The 16,182-nt window shown below is 30.3% G+C and overlaps 1 long non-coding RNA gene across 7 annotated transcripts in view; it reads left to right on the forward strand.

Moving 5' to 3' along the window:
• The window catches only part of LOC118198225 (uncharacterized), a 421,825-nt gene that overhangs the window by 211,008 nt on the left and 194,635 nt on the right, over window positions 1–16,182 (forward strand). For 2 of the 7 annotated variants that reach the window (XR_015041881.1, XR_015041883.1), the window contains one exon: window positions 6,834–6,903. The exons of 3 other annotated variants lie outside the window; for them this stretch is intronic. This is a non-coding gene — a long non-coding RNA (uncharacterized LOC118198225). Of the gene's footprint in view, window positions 1–6,833; window positions 6,904–9,333; window positions 9,547–16,182 lie in introns of those variants that run through there. 2 more of the 7 variants (XR_015041889.1, XR_015041885.1) reach the window with 2 other exon arrangements.

Here is a 16,182-nt window from a genome sequence, read left to right on the forward strand (position 1 = left end):
TCTCCGATAAGAGAAACTGTAGTAAATATGTTCTTAAATTGCTTAATGATCCTTACATGTTCGCATCGTCGATTCCAAGTAAGGGTTAAATTCTTCGATTCATCCATTGGATGCATTTGAATTTTTTTCTTCCCAACTTGTGTGTACAAACAGAGAGCATCAACCATACGCCTTCTATTTAGTTGGATATCGTGGTGATTTATCTTGTTTGACAGGATAGATTCTTCACTTTAGGCAATCTTTTCCGATATTACCTTTCATCAAAGTCAAAGAGTCTGGGTTTATAAAAAAGAGGCTACTTTGACTATTGATGGAGATTTAGCTACCGTGGGTTCTCCTCAAATCTATCTTATCTCCGAGTATGGCAAGTAATACATCACAATGCTGTCTTGAATGAACTGTAATTTAAATACCAGATCTCTAATTATCCTTCAATGAGCCATTTCTTAGCTAATCCTTTTAAATCTTTTTATCAGTTACTCAGGTAATACTTGAAAGAAGGTGGGCGGAACATTGGATACTTTTGCCATTCTTGTAACATTTTGTTTAAAATTATTTCTTTTCGCTAATGTTTTAAAAGTAATCTGTTCTACTTGTCCCCTCGAAAGCACATTTGAAACAAGTATGCATTGCTTTAAAAACATGAAAAAATATCTGTCGATTTTTATTCAGTTTAACACCGGAGAACTGACAAAAACTGGCCTCTTTGTACCGTGCAATGCAAGACAGTATAATTCAAAAAATCAGTAACAAAAATACACTTAATCATTTAATCACAGAGATGAATATGATATGCAAAATTAAAAAACATATTAAATCTAATATTTGTTAACTGACTTGAAGGTGTCACATTGCAAAAATATCCTACTTCTACGTTCTATTTATTTCTAAGATATGTATTACCAAAAGGCTTGGCAAATAAGAGTATCTTACTTCATACTCATATATGTTTGCCTTAAGTGTAGTTTCAGTCTGAGCAAAAAGTGATGTCCCAAATGACCCTTTTCCCAAAACAGCCTTCACAATTTTATTCCCGATTCAGCCTGAACAAAAAAATGCCTTTGAACATAATTTAAATATTAGCTTTCGTTTTTCATCCTTCTCGTATGAACTTAAAAGAAGGTCAGCTTATGCCTCTTCATCCTTCTTTCATTATACCAAAATAATCACGTGATTTGTATTATCCTATCTTGTCATCTGATCTTTCTTAAAGACCAGTAGCAGAAAAGTTTTTTTTTTTTTTTTTTTTTTTTTTTTAAATCTGCATTCTCTTTTCTTTTATTAGCTTGTAGCATTATATTGCGCTGATTATATTAAAAAAAAATTTAACATGATTTTAGAAAAATAAATAAATAAACAAACTTAGAAGGACCCAAAAGCCTTAGTTTATGCTGGCAGGTTTTTTAGATCGAAGCATCCATATAAAAATGGAAAGACGTAGATTGCCGATCTATAGAATGCAATGGAATTATTCTCATAACTACGGGAAAAAAGACATGTATGCAAAAGAGTTGAATCAAAAATTGTAATACAGAAACATGAGTTTTGTTATCTAGAAGAATTCAGCTATCACACAGCTATTACAAAGTAATAGCTGAATTCTTCTAGAATTAGCAAAAGATTACTATATACAAAGTAATCTTTGGCCATGTTTAGATCAGGGTTTGGCAAACAATTTTTACAAAGGGAAAAGATGGTAAAAATTTGAGAAAAAATTTGAAGAAAACTTTTAGGAAGGGATACTTTTACATAATATTTCCTCACATTTTCTGACACTTAGCAACAAAAACAAAAACAACAAATTCTTTTTATTAATGTTTTATAGGACAAGTTAAATTTCGTACTAATGCGGTGAACGTAAATTTATTTTTTCTAAGGTCATGATGTTGAAATTTGAAATTAATATTTCCTATCATTAACTTTGTTTGCAAATAATCATCTGCTAATAATGATTTGTACTTTGACATTACGTACTTCTTTCTAAAAAATGTTCTTTCACATTGGTAAGTGCTCCATGCATTTCATTTGATAAATTTTGATTTGATTTTAATTGGTCGTATTTATCTTCCGAAAGAATTGGGTTAGATCCATTTCTTTAAACATCATTTTTAGCATATCATCATTTTGAAGATCAACCATTTCCAACTGAAGGTTTGATGGTGGCTCCCCAGTTGTACAGTGAAATATGCAAATGTATATTTGTATGTACAACTGCACTTACATCAAGACCCATAAAACATTGTTGAAACTGAAATTTAAATTAAAAAAATACATATTTGTACCAAGATTTTTTTGAGAGGGGGAGAGAGATTTCACTAGTCTTTGAGAATTTTACAGCATGGAAAAGGATCAGATTTGTTTAATGTGATTTTTGTTTTGAATAATGCAAATTTTTTGGCAATAATACAATCCTTTTCAAAAAATAAGCAACAGCGGCAAATTTACAAAGCAAAATTTACAAATGTAAATTTTAAAGCAAATTTACATTTGCTTTAAAATTTTAAAACAATAAAAATAAATTTTAAAAGAGCTTGAAACTCAAATTAAACAACAATTTAAAAGAAACTTAAGTTTTATTCCTCTATTGTTCCATTGAATGTGCTAGCAGCAAGATACGATATTTTACATCAACATTTGGTTTCCCATGTTATTTTGACTTGCAGAAAAAAAGACTGAGCTTATCTCTAGCAACTTAAATTCAGGTATAAGGGCTTTTTAAAGCCAAACGTTTTACATTTCTCAAGAATACATTCAAAAATATTTTCTTTCAGCTGCTGTAAAGAAAGAAATAATTCCATTAAGTTGGAGACTGCAGACAGTTATATGTAGTTTTTTTATTCAAGATATTATTTATTTTTACTTTTCATACAGTTTGAAATTCCACCCAAATAACATAAATAAAATTTTAAATTGATTTGCTTTAAAATCCTACTACTTCTACTTCATTTCAATGATTTTTCACTTGATTTCATATCTTTTAGAATACGATCTGCTTCGGTTATTTGTCGTTACAATTCTCTAACGGAGTTAATTCTTGATGTTCATCACGTATCCGCGTTACTTACCATCAAAAGAATAATATTGTTACAAGAATAATACATTTAAAGATGACTAAATCCAGAGCAATCAATTAATTTAACAGTGACGCTGCCACGTGTATCTTTCTGTAGAAAATTGTTTGGCTTGTGCTGCCCTGTAACAGAAAATATCACATATTTTAATAAGAGTTATAGTTTCTTTACATAAAATTTGCACTAATACGTGTAACAATTAGTTTATGAACGGCTCAAAATGTATGACAAATTTTAATTTACGCAAACAATCCTATGTAGAACGTAGCATGAACGTAGCATGCTTGACCTTGAAACTGCTAAAATTATCTTAGAATGTTTCCATCGCTGGTTCGAATTCTGTTAAGTGAAATGAATTCTATAGCCCTCTCACTTTCCGTTTCTTCACCAGTGACACAGATCTACAAATAATTTCTTTCAATATGTTAAGCAAAACTTGCAACTTTCATGTTAAGCGAAACATGACTGCAAAACTTGATTGTGAAGTCTTGTTAGTAACTGTTAAGTAATAAGTTTTATTCTTTTGGTTTTTCCATTAATGTTCGAGTCCGTAAGTGGTCGAGTATAGGCAAGCTTGTCTTGGTACCGTTCATGGCTAATGAGTTGACTGCAAATGGCCAATAGATCGGTCTCACGCGTATCTTCAATACAAGACCAGTGCCTATGGTATATCCTGCACAAAAGCATTCCTCCTAAAACAGGTAACCCGGCATACTTTACTGTTACGATTAATCAAAGAATTGGTAATCTAGTATAATATTCTTACATCTTTTATCAATCAAATGAAATTTGATTGCAAAAAAGTCTTATTTGAGACTTGATAATTAATATTAATAAAATGATGTTATTTTAATTATAATTTAATACATATTGATGTCTTTGATGTGTGAAAGATAACAAGCATAATTTTTATAAAAAAAATTTATGGCTTTTCATTAGCTAATTTAGACCCTTTTCTAATTATTCAGTTGAAACAAGTGCCTCACTTGCCTCATCCTGCTCCTGGCTCTGATATTGTCGCTTAGAACGATTAATAACACCTAAACGCTTAGAATATGTTTTCGAATGTTTACTTTTCGTACGATAACGTATATTGCTTATAATGCTTATAACGCATATAACGCTTATAACTTATCCTAAAAAAAAGCAACAAAAAATTTCCGTATTTAATCTTTCGTGGGGTATTCACCTATCACATCTTTGATGTTGTACACGAACATGTATTTAGCCGATACCTTCAGATGAATTTTCAATGATAAATTTGTAGTAACATTTCTTTTCATGTGCCTGCCTTTAAGCAAAAGATTTTTTTTTTTTTTTTTCCGATTTCGATCCGATTCCTTTCACGTAGTCTGTCGCTTTGGCCACGCAAGCTTTCGCATTCAATTTTAAATGTTTTGGGACGTTATAAGCTTTCCTTTGTGATTTTCTGTTGGTCAAACGTAAACCCTACTCCAGGATTACTTTGAAATTCTCGAACTTACACTGATGGAAAGAATTGAAAGTTCTGAAGGAAGAAGAAATCCTTTCGAAATCATGATAACGTGAAAGGCAAGTTGACGTATGGATAAGCTAGTGAAATCACTTAATTTAGAACAGTATCCAGATAGTTTGCTGAAGATAGTCAGATTTGTTTACGTATAAGCAAAGCTGTAACCTGATGTCGAAGATAAACTGGGTGGCATCTTTAAATCGCTGGAATACAAAGAATGCAAAACAGTGTTGGCTGAATATTTCAACATTAGCTTCGATTCTTTGGAAGGAAGGCAATTCTCTACAGAACTTCAACCCATAAACTTCAAATTGCGGCCGTATCCAAAACATTATGGAGGAAATAGAATGGTAGTAGTAGCAGCGGTAATAATAATAATAATAATAACAATAACAACAACAATAATAATAATAATAATAATAATAATAATAATAATAATAATAATAAAAGTCAAATAGGAGTGAATCGAAGAGCAGATTAAGAAATTCAAAAAATCTGATGTGTACACACATGACTTGTACGGAATATTAAATTATACGCATTTTTTCCTGCATTTTATTTAAACTTACTGAAGTGAATTAAATCTACTTCGTCGATAGCGCATAAACCACAATATAATAAATGCGCTTTTTAAAATTCACTATACTTATTTACTATAGCGAGACTCTGGCGCTAAGTTCACTTAACAGCATTACTCGTCATTTATTTTATAACTCAGAATGCCAAAAAATTGCATCATCTGAAGAATTATCTCATCGTTTCCACATGTTCTATTCAAATACTATAATAAATCTAAAACGATGTATAAAAAAAATGAAACAAATAAAACATATACAGTTTTTCACACACGATTCAGCGCTGCTTACCTAATGCGCATACGTTACTCGTAAACATTCTCCTCTGTCCGAAACAGACTGGCGACAGTATTTTCTGCTAACATGAAACATTTATTTCCTCGAATTTCATTAGAGGTGTATTTTTCATTCAATTAATTCAGTTCTCACTTCGCGGCAGGACAAATATAATGAAAACAAAAATATCTTAATTAAAAATTTAAAGATATAGAAAAATATAAAATACCAAATACAGTTAAAAAATTTTAAAAAAGAAAAATTTTGCAATTAAAATTTCAGTTCCTAAGAAAAAACATGCAATTAAGCGAGCGTGCAAGAAGAGATACTTTTCGGTGCACAAAACTGAAAGTTTACTTTTGGTCTTTGGTTGTTGTGGATGCTATGCTGAGTCAATATATGGATAATGTAATAACTTAAATGATAATTCTAGGATGGATTAAGCATAATTTAATTGGCGATAATAAAAGAAGATGTTACTTTGTTGTTGCGAAGCTTAGTTTCTCAAGATTGACAACGAATCCATTATTCTGCTAAGTTTCAAATGTAAACAAATATGGCTGCTATGGCAAAAAATAGGCTTAGCCGCACTTAAACAACTTTTTAATTGTTGATAATTCTACAACTATAACAACATAATTGAATCATCTTTAAAGCAAAAAATGCACAGTTTACAAGCATATAAGAATAAAGAAACTGAGCTCACTGAGCCGAGTAACAGAGTGGATATATATATATATATATATATTATATACATTTGGTGTGGTCGAGTGCAATCAAAATAGGAGGTGCACATCTACATGTTATAGCAGTCCTATACACAAAATTTCAACTTTCTGAAGCTATTCGTTTTTGAGAAATGCGAGATACACACATACATACGTACATACGTACAAAAAGACGCCACGAAAAAATGTCTTCAGAATCCAATTTAAATCAGTTTTATAATTTTTTTGGAGAAAAAGAGTCCTTTAGTCTGCCCTTACCTACAAATGTCACGGAAAAACATTGTTAAATTGCATTCGATAGCGGTCAAAATGGATATTTTCGTTGAAATGTGATGCCCGAAATTTTTCTTCCTTTTTACTTCGTACAAAGAAGTAAAAAGAGCGTAAAATAGCTTTTGATAAAATTTAAAACTTTTCAACTCCCACCCAAAATTAGTTTTTGAACTACTATAATTTTATGATGTGTGGAATTATGAATTAGCACTATTTGTTTAAAAGGGTTCAAATATTCAAAGCTTATAAACTTAAGAACATTTTAGGAAAATTTACTTATATATATTTTACATTTTAAGCCATTAAAAATCTCCTCCTGTTATATTTTCATGTAAGATGAATTCTTATTTGTATTAATAGCGATTAATTTTAATTTTCTTTTTTTTTTTTTTTTTTTTTTTATTTATTATATATATAGGAAAGAAAATTGATTTCAAAGCGTGAATCTACTTGAAGAAAGAGAATTAAAGCTCATTTCTTTTCTTCAGGTAAGCTGTGTTAGTTTGGCACAATGAATATAACTTAATTTCATGAAATGTTGGGAATATTACTTTCCGTGTAAGAATTAAGTGCGATTTTATCTTAATTCTAATATAAAATGGGAAACTAAATTCGTAATAGCTTCCTTCTTACCAAAATGCTACGATAACAACACTTCGAGATAAGTTAAATCAGAGTGGGAAATCTATGAACTTTATCCGCAAGTATTCCTTAATCTCTTAAATCCACCAAATCTTTTGAAATTTTTGCCAGGGGGATTCTACTTAATCTTTGACTTGGTATGTGTGAGAGAAAGAAAATAGAATGCACTGAGTGAGTTAGATCAGAGGTGGCTAATTAAGGACCCATGAGGTCTTTTTCCACGGCTCCTGGAAATTCATTATTATTACTGAACACGGAATTTTTGACATCTGAATATTATTATATATTTTTTCTGACAGCATGACCTGCAGATAGTTAAATGCACTATTCAAAATTACATAAAAAATGTATCTACATATAAGTGAATATTACGTATAAGGATTTTTATCAGTATAGCAAGCTGCACGAGACTAGAGAGGAATACTAAATATTACTCTTTCCTAATAGGCAAAAGTGTTAACGTAGAAGAAAATATCTGAAAATCCCCGACCTGCATTGCCCCTTTTTCCCTTACACTTTTCTTAAGATTGTGCATCTTGCATGTTTTCAGCATGCTTAAATACTGAAAAACTAAATTTTAAAAGTTTGGTCACAAAATTCCCTTAGTGATCTCTACACATGAGCAGGTATAATAGATAATATCTTGAAATTTTGAAATGACTCGTTAAATTAGATTTAACTTAAGTAAGTGTGTAAAATTATAATTTTCTGTTACGTGCTTTGGCGCCACAAGAGGCTATGCGGTTGAAGATTTTTAAATGCTGGTAATTTGTTCTGTGTTGGAGCCCGGGAAAACTGGTTCATTGCATGATTGGTTTTTGCAGTTTTCGTCCTGCTCAATATGAATGTGAACCTACTTTCTTTAGAAAGCCCTCTACGAAGGCATTTCTCTCCATAGGAAGATAGCCTTGGAGTGCTTTGCCATGTTCAAATAATAAAACCAAATCAAACTGTTATGCCCTTTGCTTACAATTTGGCTTCGAATTTATTAGTAGACTTTCTCTCAAGTGTATGATCATATCGCTTTGATACTACTTGGCATTCTTTAAAACTCAAAACTGATTAGGAAAGTTAATTTAGTGTCAATATCCATACTAACTTAAAATGTTTATTGTTTCTATTTCCAGGATATATTTCCATATTTTTTTATTTACAGGATATATTTGTAAGTAATCATTAAACAAAATACCTCTTTATTTTGAACATTTATCTTATGTTCAAAAGATAGCCATTTCTATTTTACAAAATGAATAAGCAAAAAAATAAACGTTAAAGGTTTAAATAATTAAATTAATCAATGAATTATTAATATGCAAGTTGAAATGCAATTCATTCGGTGATTTTAACGATTATTAATTTCGTTTTTAATAAATTTATTCATTGTTTTATTATTTTTATTTAAATATATATTTATGTTTTTATTCTTTTTATTATTTAACTTCCTAACGAATAATATTACACGCATTTTCTTGCCGTTTGCATCTTATCTTTTCACATTATTTAGAAAACCCAGTAACGAAGAAGTAAAAACTTTCATTCTAGGAATCTAGTTAAAAGACATTTTCCTTAGAGAATCCATTATTTAGTACAATAGCCAGAAAAAAATTGAGCTTAGTAGTAATAAAACATGCTTTTTCAATACACTACTAATGAAAATTATATACGGATCGATTTTAAAAAAAAAAGTTCAAAAATACCAAATACTACGTTTTAATGTGTTTCACTAAACAATAAAAAGCAGTTTTTAAAATAAAGTACTGGCCTGTCCTGTGAAAATATGGATAATAAATTAACACGCTCATCTCAAATTCGAATTTAATTTAATGATGGACGAAAACACGAGAGGCAAAAAGACGCTAAAGATGATCGAACTATTGCATGACTTCAGTGTTTTTCATTGTTTCAGTTTATAGCCAACCGGAAAAATCCCGAACACCTCTAAACTTCCTTTTCCTCGCATTTCTGCCACCCCCTAAAACAGTGTCCCTGGAAACTCCCTTCTAATGACAAGAGCTACCGACCCGAAAAAAATCCCCCCAACACTCCCTCTTTCCTTTTGGCAGATGTTGGAGACGGGGAGAGCTAAACCTACAATTGTCTCTTCCCGTAATTTCAACTGCGTAATCTGTAGACCCCTCGCACAATTTTCTGCAAACAAAAAGCGTAATATATACATAGACAGGCGACGAAAAAAGGTCCCTTCTTTGTGTTTTTCAAAAACAATCTTCTTCCTATTTTTTTATTCGGTTCTTTTTAACAGACGGAAACTTTTCTGCGGTCATGACACATAGATTGCTTTTGTTGAGCTAGTTTCACCTTTAATGACCAGAGCCGCTGTGCGGTCGCTTGACCGGATACATAGAAGTTACCCTGTAGTTAGGGTTAGCTATTCCAGTTCCTGATGACCTGTACCGTTTCCTGATTCGAAAGCATTCCCTGTAATATCCGATCCGAGGAATTTAAAATTGGCAACCAAAGATCGTCAGAGGGTAAGTATGCATAATAATAAGAACTGGTCTGCTCTATCTGTTCTAGGTTATACAAACAAAAGATAATATAGTGCAGGCGCACTCTTAAATCAGCGGTAATATGGAATAACAAATTAGGTGTTCAAGAGTTCTTTCATGTTCTTAAAATCAACACATATATCAAGAATTTCTCTACCATAGAGGTGTCAAAATTGTTTTTATTTCGTTACTGATGACCAAGAACTTCCACAGGGTAGACTGCTTTTAGATTAATTCAGGCTGAGTAATTTATAAAGTTCTACAAAATTTTCTTCTACAGATATAAAGAAAATATATTTTATTTACATCTGCTGAACTAATTGCAGACTTCAAATAGATTAAATGATACTTCTCTTTGCTGTTCATTTTTGCACCTTTGATTTAAATATTGGTTAGAATCGCAAATTATTCTCTTTCGTGTTTCAAAGAAAGTTTTATATTATTTACTTACTTATTAATTTCTTACACACCTGATTGTTTGCGACATATTTCAGTACAATTTCCATGTTCCAATGTCACAATTTTTCAAAAGCTGCGTTAATGCAGTTCTTCAAAAAATAAGTACAGTTGCTTGAACCATTGATGATTCTATTCACTAAAGCTTGGGAAGCAAAATCTGGGTTCAAGTTCCGCTTTCTATTTTGACAATTCGGCATCATCTAATTTGTCGTTTACCCTGTAATTAATGAGCCTTACTCCTAACAAAAGCTATGAAAAATGAGATCTCACTATCAAAGTTGTCCATAAACAACTGAGAAAATATTATTTTAGGAAAATTACGAACAGTGGATTGATTGCTTGAATAAATGTACATTCGACGTAAACAGGATAATGTTGAAAAGTGTTGAACAATTAAACTTTAAAAAAAAAGGAAAAAAAATGATCAACTGTTTAAATTATTTCTATGAAATTAATGGTCTTTTAAATTTTTCCCATTATTGTTATCTATTTCCCATCTTAGATAAAATCTCGAAATATTGTTAAGTTAATGCAATTTCAAAATTGTTCAACTCTATAGAGTTGCTATCTATACACTAGAAAATTGCATAAGACACATTTAGCATTGATTATATGGATAACCTTCAAATCCTGACAGAAAATTTAAACTCTAAATAGCCTTTTATCCAAGTATAGGTTAATGCATTTCCAAGAAAAAATGTTCTACATTTAATCAAAGTTCTGATAGATATTTGACCTTCCAGTTTGTAAATAGAGTGAAATTATTTTTCAAAGTATTTTGCTATAGATGCACTGTTAGTAATTTAAAGTTAATATTATCATCATCGGAGGATTTAATCAAAAACTAGTAAATATATTTAGTTTCTTAAACTCCTCCAGTAATTTTTGATTGAGTTAATTTTTTTCAAAGTTGAAATAATTTTTCTATAATTTGATTATTTTTTCATAAATATCCCTTTACTATTATTCTGTTATTTATTATATATATCAACGCAATGCAGTAATTTATTTTAGCACTTAAAAAACTGAATTGATATTTACTAAACAAAAAATATGGCTTTTCTTAAAAGCTTTTAGAATTTCCCCTTCCCCCGATAATTGAAATTATTCTGATATTTACAACTGACGACATTGGCAATTTCAAAATTAAATTTAATGAATTTATATTTAAACCGATTTCTTTACTATACCTTTCATAGTCAATGAATAAATAAAAAATATATAATTAAATGTTGTGTTGAATGGTGTTTGTTCATTGAAGGATTAGGATTAAATTGGTATGCGAAATATAAAATATAATGTTTTCACATTTGTTTAATCTCGAACACGTCTTGGTTTGATATTACATACACATATAACACTTATACACGCATATATAATACTTATACATATAGTATGTAAGGCCATTTCAACGAAAACTCAGTTTTTAGTTTTTGGAAAAACTTAATGCATGATACTTTTACATATAAAGATGTCTTATATTTGGGCCAAGTGTTGTAATCGTTATATCTCAGGAAGATGGGAATTTTAATTTCGGCTCTCTTTGTGAAATGACGTATAACAATCTATTTAGTTTTCAATAAATATATATTTTGATATTACTGTATCCTAATTTGACTATTATTTCAGTTATTTCCTAGGCCGCATGTATAATATGCAATATGCATGCGTACGTAAACTGCGAAAAAAAAAATGAGACAGTTGTATATCTCCCGTTCTACTCGGCTTATTGACGAAATTCAACTTGCGTTTTTCACGTCTCGAAAGCGCGACATAGGATATATATTAGATTTATATTTAACATTGTTCTAACTTAGGTATTTTGACACAAAATCGAACTTTTTCTGACGTAACATATCAAATTTTTTTCTATATTTCGATTCTACGACTCAAATTATGTCTAGTTATTAAATTTTGTAATTTTTGATGAAAAATTTATAAATTCATCTTGGTTTTTTTTTTTTTTTTTTTTTTTTTTTCAGTTTGCGCCAAGAATAATTCACTTGGCGAACTTCTTAATTTATAGCAACCAGTTTACCTTTCCTTTTTTCCATTTTAGTACAAGAGCGGAAAAATATCATCGTTCATACTTTCAAGCAATTTTAACACAGTGCGTAAACCACATTTGGCGCTATTATCGCTTATAACAAGTATGCCAAATTTCAAAACGCGCCAATATGTAAAGTCCTGCATATCTTAGCAAACTTTAATAATAATTCTTTGTAAGTGTGCTTAGAAATACATCTACTTTAAGATGATAGTAAAAATTTTATAACTCAAAATCTTTTCCAAAAATTTATAAAACTTACATAAAAATACAAATTTTAAAAATAAATAAAAAAAAAATGGGTGAATTTCATTTGGAATAAACCTAAATAACGAAATGTGAAAGGAAGAATCAAATCAGTTTAATAAAAAAAAAGAGATATTAATTCTAATATATGCCAAATAAGCGAAAGAACACAGACTCATCACGAGATCTCCGAAACTATACATCCGATGGACATGAAATTTTGCATAGTTACTCATCCCACGATGTAGACGCGCACTAAGAACGGATTTTAAGTAAATTCTGTCCAAAATGGATTTTTGTTATACAGTAGAAGTTTCTCATACATTTGGTTTCCAAATCCAAGTTCAGAATTTTCTTTTATCGTTACCAAAACTAGATGTGAAATACAATGTTGCCAATGAACGCATTTTCCTTTAAAATTATTAAATTGGTAAATAATTTGCATCTATCCAATGAATACAAACAACATTTAAATGATAAGGTTAATAATAACATTTCTATTTAACCGTTATCATAAGTTTTATGAAAATAAATGTTATTATTAAGAGAAATAAATTATTGCGATAAAAATAAAAATGTTGTTGTTATTTATAAAAATTGCCATACATAAAAAAATCAAGGATAAATAATTATAATTGATTAAAAAATTTGATACAAAAGATAATAACATTTATTTTCATGAAATTTATAATAACAGTTAAATATATATAAACCTCAGTTTTATGTTGGCATTTTTTCGTGGTGTAGGCCTACTGGGGATCCCATCACGTTAAATAATGGTGACGTAGTACCTCATGAGTACGTCACCATTATTTAACGTGATGGTACGTTAATAATACGTAGTACCTCATGAGTGATATGGAAATTTGTGTGTGACAGATTCACTGACTGGCACTAAATTTCCCGAATTTAAATTTAAAAAAAATTACATTAATTGTCAATTCGAAATTAGACATTTCGTCCATATAAGAAGTCTAGTTTCGCATTCAAATATATAGTGTGCCCAGCAAAGCGGGCCGGTATCAGCTAGTTCTAATATATGCCAAATTCAATTAGCATGGGGTACCTAAAATTATGAGAGCCAATTTTTTTAAAAACTACTCGTGCGATTTTTACAAAACTTATCAATCTGGCGTAATTCGATTCGTAGAATTGAAATTAGAAAAAAAAAAAAAAAAAAAAAAAAAAAAAAAAAAAAAAAAAAAGGTATGTTATTTCAGTCCGATTTTGCGTCAAAATACCTATATTAGAACAATTCTATATATAAATCTAATAAATATCCTAAGTCGCGCTTTGGAGACATGAAAAACGCAATTTGAATTTCGTCAACCGGCCCAGTAGAACGGGAGATATAGAACTGTCCCATTTTTATTTTTGCGCACAGTGCACTTTTTCATGAATATACAGCTGTCTGTGTGCACAATCCGGTATACAGGGCTTAATTTCAAAAATTAAGAGTACCAGAGCCCTATAGTAGACTTTCAGGAAAGAGGAACAAGAATAAATAAATGAATAAGATGACTAATAAAATAATTAACAATTAAAAATTAAATATTTCATTATTAAATTAATTAAATAATTAACGGTTAAAGTAATTAAATAGTTAAAATTAAAATTTAATAAAATGCAAAGAGCTAAATTAGAATTTAATAAGCAAATTTTAATATAATTTTATTACTAAAAATAACGTTTTCAAGATCAAATTTCTACTGAAATTATTGTTCAGTTACATAAAAGAAGCGCCGGAGCCTTCTTATTTAGGGATCCGGTGCTCTCCGACTAAAATTAGGAATTATCCCCAAAACTAAGAAGTACTGGAGCCGGGCTTTCTAATGAACTCCGGCGCAATTTAAGCCCTGTCAAAGGTTTTTTTATGGACCTTAAGAATTGCAGGAGTTATATTCTTTATTTGTGTTTTGAAATTATCAAAATTTTTAATTTATTAAAATTAATAATTTACTGCACATGATTTTTCAACATTTTTCGTTAAATAACACTGCTGACAAAAACAGATAAAAAATAATACTCTTTCATATAGCAGTTAAAACTAACGCTTTCTTCTTTTATATTTTGAATACCTTTTCATTACTGTTTATGTCTATTTTGTAGTAGATGAAATAATGTTATCAATAACCAATTTGTTATCATGATCGCTGAACCTTAACTGAACTACAAACTAAAATTTTCGTAACGTGGGGTTTGAGGCTCTAAATGCATATTATTTAAAGAGATATCCCACTTCTTGCCTGACGCATCAATAAATTTAAACAGTATATTTAATTGCTTTAATAATAATATTTCTACCTTCACAGACAAGTTAACACGAAAAAACATGTCAGTAAAACTGACGGATATAAATAACACGAAACTCTACTCTAAATAATCTGAGCTATTACGCGTCGAAAGTTACGCAACCAAAAAATTACAAGTTCTGTTTGTAATTCTTCGTTTTAGGTTTCTCCAAGCATAGCTTTCAGTGCGATTTAATAATCAAGTTTATGACATTGATCTGTAATAGATAACACGCAATAACGAACGCAAGTTCTTAGTTGTTGAGTCTAAAAGGTTTTGACAGAACCAATTCGGATCGCCAAAACTCAGAGGACGCTACAGGAAAGAGGGGATGGAAAAATATTATTTGATATCGAAGCTTTTCGTTGTCTGCTCAGTAGTATACATCTCCTCATCATATCTAAGCAGAGATCACTAATCTTTAAATTTGACAGTTCATGTGTCCTCAGGATGTAATTAGTATTTTAGAACCTACTTTTATTGTTATGAAATGAAAGTAATTGGTTTATACGGCTCCCTTACGTTGGAGCAATTTGTCTTTTGCTTTTTACACGTCATTCAATTGTTTCTAAAGTTTTATGATATTGCGTGTGCTCAGCGCTCCAGAAAGCCGAACCCAGAAAAAAGATATTTAAATAGTTGAGCGCTTATTGTAAACATTATCATAAACAGTAGAACAGAATTAACGAAATGGGACACAGTAGAATTAAGGAAAATTTGGTGATCAAATAGAACAGTGCATTTTTATCATAAATGATAGGTAGGTGAGTGTTCCAGATGCCTTTCGACGATACTTCTTATTCTTTCAAAATATTATGTTAATCAAACAGGTAATTTCGGAGCTAAAATTAAAACTGAATCTATAAGTTTTAACAGTAAGAAACTTAACTATGGAAAATTTGGTTCGTTTAAATCTATAGAGCAAAAATAATAGATGACAATGATGTGATGATGCTCATATATATATATATATATGTGTGTGTGTGTGTGTGTGTATTTTATTGTGTTCGCTTATTTGCTTCTTTATTCACTTATCTTCTGTAAGAGAAATATGTACATATATAATAATAAGTTAATTACTGCCCATATTGCATATCAATTGAAAGTTCTTTGAAAAGACTTGAAAAGGCATAAATCTTCGTTGCTTTTGCTTTCAGTTAAATCTTAGGTTCGCGAATCCTCAAATTTACAAATTTTTAAAGTTTGTTCCCAAGTAACACGGCAAAGTCGTAACGTAATGAAAACCGCAATTTGGATTTCGTCAATCGGGAACCAGTAGAACTCCCCCCCTTTTTTTTTTTTTGTTGTTGTTGTTCAGTGTACTTTTACACAGGTGATGAGAAGGACAGTCAGCTACGATTTTTAGCTCAACTGTTGAGCTTCGTCTTCATTCTGTTCCATTTCCATTTTGTTGGAGAGCGGAGGACAGATTTGAAAGACTTCTACCAGTCTTCCCTACCAACAACCTCTCGAGAGAACTTTCGGGGTCAAGATTATTTTAAATAACCTACGTGTGGCAAAGACGCTATACGCTTAAAAACTGAGCCCTAGGGCTGTGTAGTCAACTCCCCTAC

Source organism: Stegodyphus dumicola, chromosome 7 (genome assembly GCF_044657685.1).
Source record: "Stegodyphus dumicola isolate Sdum_Otavi_A_Nest chromosome 7, ASM4465768v1".
In the NCBI taxonomy this organism is placed as follows: Eukaryota; Metazoa; Arthropoda; class Arachnida; order Araneae; family Eresidae; genus Stegodyphus; species Stegodyphus dumicola.